The sequence below is a fragment of the Dreissena polymorpha genome, chromosome 8 (assembly GCF_020536995.1).
Source record: "Dreissena polymorpha isolate Duluth1 chromosome 8, UMN_Dpol_1.0, whole genome shotgun sequence".
Taxonomy (NCBI): domain Eukaryota; kingdom Metazoa; phylum Mollusca; class Bivalvia; order Myida; family Dreissenidae; genus Dreissena; species Dreissena polymorpha.
The window spans coordinates 85325541-85331878 of NC_068362.1; the positions used below are offsets into that span (position 1 = coordinate 85325541).

Genomic DNA, 6338 nt, shown 5'->3' on the forward strand with positions numbered 1-6338 from the left:
GGACCATTAAGCATACATATAGGATTTGGCACGAGTTGTCATATCATAGCATATTTTATTAAACGATTTCAGGAATTTTGTTAGTAAGCATGCCTTTGGTGAGCTTACTAACGAATTTTATGGACGAGTTTAATAAAATATTATATGAAATGACAACGAGTGTCAGATCTTTTTATCACATGCTTTTAAATGAGCAAATTCAATAAATATTTACGCAAACATAATGATAAATCCCGAATGTTGTTTACATTTCGTGACGTCATTTGACGTTGGAACGTCATTTCAGCAAAATAACAAAATGCGATTGGTAAATCGAAAGAAAACTAAGCTAATGAAAACGCTTAAAAAGTATATAACACATGTGTAAGATAAAAATATTCGTAATGATTATATTACATGGGAAACAGGGTATGGCATGTGATAAAATGGTGTAACCATAAGACTTTAATACAGCGTTAACACTAATGACAAATTGGAGTTCGTCGAAATAATATTTGTTATTTTGTAAACGCTTTATTGACAACTGAAATGGTTTGTATGATGTTAAGTCTCGTTTCATATTCAATGTAAATTTAGATGCCGTATTATAACATATTTCAAAATGTTATTTATGTGTTTAACATGTTTGGCGAGAAAACGCGAATAACAATTGACCTTAACAGCCTCGTTTTGGAAAAAAACGGGGCTTTATACATGTACGTAAAGTGTCGTCCCAATTTGGATGCGCAGTTTGCATAGGCTAATCATGGACGACAATCGCAAACCAGTGTGTGTTTTTTTCGATAAGATGGGACTTAAATAAAAAGTGAAAAGCCTGCTTAACACGTTTGAACTGCACAGGCCACGGGACGACACTTTACGCACATGCATGAAGCCCGGTTATTCAAAAGCAAAACTCATATAGAAATGTATAATTGTAGTCTATGAGCGAGATAATAAGGTGATGTAAAAAAAGATGATTATTCTTTAATCACTTATTGTAAATCTCCACAATCTTGGACAAACCTATCTAATCCTTTGATACGAACAACGCTGACCCATGTGTATTCACCAATCATTCTATAATAATGGTTGATAGGGTATGTGAATTTATTAGGATTTGTGTGTACCTGATTTGTTTATGCAGAAAGATTAGTATTTTGGAGAATGTATATGATCATCGGCCAGGGAAAACTGAGATTAATTTTGATCGTAAAAAGTCCCGGATTCGACTAAACGGACTGCAAACTCATTGTCTCTCGCGACTTACGGATGACAGCATAACAATTTGTAATAATTGCTTTCCTGAGCTAGAAGAACGAATATACGAAATAGCGTAATGATAACTTGAACCAATGTAGCTACAATATCTTAAATGGACTTATGTTACATTTAGAATGGCACAACATTTTCTTAACTCCAGACGTCCTTACGCCCTAAACTGTCATCAATCACCGTCTTTATGTAACAATTTCCCCCTTGCTGACAAGCGAGACCGGAAGAGAAATAAAGCAACATACTAGAATAATATTATTAGCATAATAGTTCAGTTTCTTGCGCTCAGTTGACTTAATTAATTAAACAAGGTTAGAGTATAAAATAAATTGGCTCGTACTTTTGCATCCTGTCTAGTCATCAGAAGTGAAGTACGCATATAGTGGCAAAAAACAGTACAATATGTGACACAACGGTACAATGTGTGACAGAACGGTCTCCATAGGCATGATGTGACACAACAGCACAATGTGTGGCACAACGGTCTCAAAAGGCACGATCGAGACTTAGTGTTTTTTAACAAGTTTCAATACATTTCGGGATTCAATGAAAAACGCAATGATGAAGAACGCAAGAGATAATATACTGAGCAAATAATCTCACCTGAGCACTTCTCGTCGTACTCAGTTCAGCTAAAATTCATAATACATCCTACACAAAGAGGCTGCACAAAAAAACAAAAAACAATTTTCGCTCAAAATCTTGAGAATCGTCATTGAAGCTAGTAGTGACACTGACTGGTGTATTCGTTTCCGTAAATAATCGAAATTTTATAAATAACTGCGAGTTATATTGATTTTTCTACACACACAATGCTGACAAGTCTCAAAACAGTTGGTCACTGAAATACAAATTTGAGCCGCGTCTTGCGAAAATGGGTCGTATGTCAAAAGCGGCCAGCGCAGCTCAAGACAAACTTGTGCAGTTGCTCAGGATTGTCAGGAGCTATCCTGGCGACTAATTAGACCACACAACTGTGTCTGCCTTTATGGCGGACAGGGTAACTCCTGCAAATGCACAGTCTGATATGAAGCTACGCTGGGCGCATATGGTATAAAACCCATTTTCGTATTACGCGGCTCATAGTGTAGATGAAGCAAGAACAATGTTAAATAGTATTGCATTAAAGGTTTCCGCCGTCGGTTTTCGGATACAAAGTAAGTGTAAGCGAGGTCGGATGAATGGGAATTTAATTAAATATGATTTTCACTGACCTAAGAAGGTTGTATACGGGTCGTTTGTATAATGAACCAGAGGTTTCAGATTTCGATGGCATCTGTCAAGTAGCGTGCGGTCACATGGGTGCAAACTGTACACACTGTTACCATGGCTGAACATGATACATATAAAACATGAAGGTCACTGGGTTGCGGTGGGACTATAATCTTTTATTATATTGTATGTTGTTTTTACCACATAGAGTTCCATTATTAAAATATGGAAACTATCAAACGTTACTCGGAGTGTGTTCCTGATAAATCAAATGGTTATTGATATACTGTGTCTGAAACAACAATATTTATAATACAAGTACGCCCGTTTAAGTTTTACAAAAATAAACTTATTACACCAGGTATTGTCGCCAAATGCACACATTTATGAATGTGGCGAATTTAGGTGCGTTTAGTTGGCTCGCCGTTCGACGTTCGACATTAGTTCAACATTCAAATTACCTAATGTCGAGCTGGCTCGGCATTCGAAAATAAGCATACAACACTATATGCGAATGCCGAACTGAATGTCGAGCTGAAATGCCGAGCCAGCTCGACATTCGGTAATTTGAATGTTGAACTAATGTCGAACGTCGAACGGCGAGCCAACTTCACGCACCTGGCGAATTTCATGGCTGACAACATTATTTTTGACTGCTTATCTCCAATACAAGGAGTCTCATTTTCATAACAAAAGCATGTTAGGTCACCACAGCGCATACAAACAATCCACAATGACAGTGTTTGCTAAAAGATCACTAATCAGCCTGTGTTGTAGACAAAATTGGCATGCTGTTATCTCTGACGCCATACAATCTGTTTATACTTATACTAATTACACATTGTCTATGTAATATTTACATAATACTAGTTATCAAAGGACCTGAAGCAATCTTAACTGGAGGAAGCTATTGGTAAAAAGACTACAAAACATTTGAGCTTCGTCATGCAAAAATGGGTCTTATGCGGCATATGAAGCTCCGGACCAGCCAGCGCATCCGTGAATATGATCAGGAGCTACCCTCTCCGCTAATGAGATCACTAAACCTTACGTGACTTTATAACGGAAAGGGAAGCTCCTGACCAGGATGTGCATTTGACCGAAGACCCATTTTTGTATGACGCGCATGACGCGGCGTATTTTATCTGGGTACATTGATATTAATTAGCTTTCAAAATCAGCCCCATGGACAATATTAAAATATGGATATTATTTCCATAATGCGATAAGTTAATAAAAACCTAAACGTTGAATACACAGCAATACGTTGGTTTTAGCAACATTCACCTTGAATAAGAATGTTTGGTTTATCGACAGATGTTGAACACGCAAACCCCACGCAGAAGCAAAGCGTTCGTGTATATTTCGTAGTTAATAAGGTCCTTCTGCGCCTTAGCATGCATTATGTGAGGACCCGGAGTGTATCCAAGCACTCATACCAAGTTGGGACGAATTATTGCATTATAGCTGCACTTTCCAGCTATGTAGTTGTTATTGAAATATGTGCACTTTTGGTGTGGTCTTGGGTTGTGTGGGAAGCGGAGATACCCTGAGGACAACCCTCATGTTCGGTAAGGTGACCACCAACGAAACGCACATGCATCCGGGAACGGGGATTGAGCCCGGATCGCAGGGGTGAGAAACGTGTGAACCGACCACTACGCTAACGAATAGCCGTTTTAAGCCTAGCATTAAGCAAATTATCATTTATACCGGTGAAAACAGAGATGAGGAGTTTGAAATGACCTGGAACGTTCTTAAAAAAGAGACATACCAAATTTGACAAATGTATTAATCTCATCGAAAATGGCTTTCGATAGCCGTTAAAAACAAGTTTTTCGTAAGGAACCACCCGTTTTATTGATTGCAATCGCTTGTTTAAAACTAAAATGGCTTCGTAAAAAACATGATTCTATAGCATATTGAGTTAACTCTCAAGAACTTCGTTTTAAAGAACTTGATTCTCGGTTAAAATAACCAATGTTCTTTAAAAAAAAAAAAAAAAGTATAGTCTTAAATGCTCTTAAAATGCTATCTAACACAAAGCAACTATGAAATGTCGACTCGAGTCATCCACATGTATACAGAACTGAAACTGACAATATTTATCGTAGCAAAACTTATAAATGAATAACTGATATCACGCGGGAAATTTGAATCAAGCGAGCTAATAGGATCATCCATGCACGTTAAATGTCGAGCCCATTCTAATCTATCAACAAGAGAGTCTTCAATGAAACGCATCAAAGGGACGCTCCTTAAGAGTTTATATATTATAGCGACACATGACTACATGTTGTTACATTTACGTTCTTTATGAATTTGTAAGCATTTTTATTTTGTTGAAATATTGAAATATGTTCTGATCATCCACTTCATGCTGATTTTCGATGGAATTGTATAGTCTTTTTCCATTAAATCAAGCCATTCCCGCGATTTCCTTTCGTCTAAATACGAAGTAATTTACCATTATTCCGCTTAAAATATATACCTTTGGAATAATAGCATTTTGTTTTTCAGGGCGTTTTTAACGCAGACACATCTTTGGGAATTAAAATGTGAAATTTTTTCCACATGGCATGATTTGAACACAAATTTAGTAGAAGGTCACTATAAGACGTAACATGCCTAATAACAAAACTCTGGTTACATGCCAAATAAAAAAAAACTCTGGTTACATGCCAAATAACAAAACTCTGGTTACATGCCAAACAACAAAACTCTGGTTACATGCCAAATAACAAAACGCTGGTTACATGCCAAATATAAAAACTCGTGTAACATGCCAAATATAAAAACTCTGGTTAGATGCAAAATAAAACTCTGCTTACATGCTAAATAACAAAACTCTGGTTACATGTCACATAACAAAACTCTGATTACATGCCAGATAACAAAACTGTGTGGTTTGTGGAAATTTTTTAAAATTTACAACATACATTAAAGGACAACAAGTAAGTCTAAGGGCGGGACCAACTTTCACCCAAGAGTCATGATTTGCACAGACGTGGTAGAGGACCACCATACGATGTTATACACTAACAATCAAAGTCATATCCCCGTCGGTTTCACAGAAGATGTTCAAGCTATTTGCTTGTTATTGTACAAGTCTATATAGATATTATGACATTAGGCGTAGCCAGTTACGATCTAGTGGGGATGGTTTGAATATTACACCCCAGATACGAAATATTCCGGCCTGAAAGTGTTCAGTGAATAAGATTGTTCTTAAATTTTTACGTGAAACATAAACAGAAAACAAGCAGCCAACATGGCTGGCAAATTTCAGCATGAAGAGGACTTCCGTACGGGGTTACCCACCAAATACTAAAGAAATGACCCTTTTGGGTTGCAAAAGGTTTTTGAAGTTTTTATAGCTCCGGTGACCTACATATGCAATAGATTGGAACGATTTGAATAAGTTTGAAAGAGGTTCAGCCATGATCATTCGTGTTTCGGTTTCATTCAATCTGTCCAGCGGTTAAAAGGTAGCGTCGTTTGAAGAAACGTAAACGGACGTATATCACGCACTCACTAACGGACAGTTTCCTATAACCACCCCATGAGTACTTTGAGCTTGGGGGAGCTAAACAAATATGATAAATAATAAATATTGGCTTCCTATTAAATTATTACATAATTTCACACTATTCATACATTTTTAATAATAACCCATTCTGTACATGTCGAAATAATACTATCATTCCATCGCAGCAATTCAATGCGTCGCCCATTAACCCATTTATGTCTAGCGTTTAGAAAAAATACCTTGGCAAACAGCGTTGACTCAGATGAGACGCAGCATAATGCGGCGTCTCATCAGGGTCTGTGCTGTTTGCTTAAAGGAATTTCTGTGAGAAATATTCTAAATA

General features: G+C 37.1%; 1 protein-coding gene across 1 annotated transcript in view; it reads right to left on the reverse strand.

The window, feature by feature from the left end:
- Nucleotides 1–6338, reverse strand: part of LOC127840838 (phosphatidylinositide phosphatase SAC2-like) — a 419571-nt gene that overhangs the window by 31524 nt on the left and 381709 nt on the right. The gene's annotated exons all lie outside the window — the stretch shown is intronic.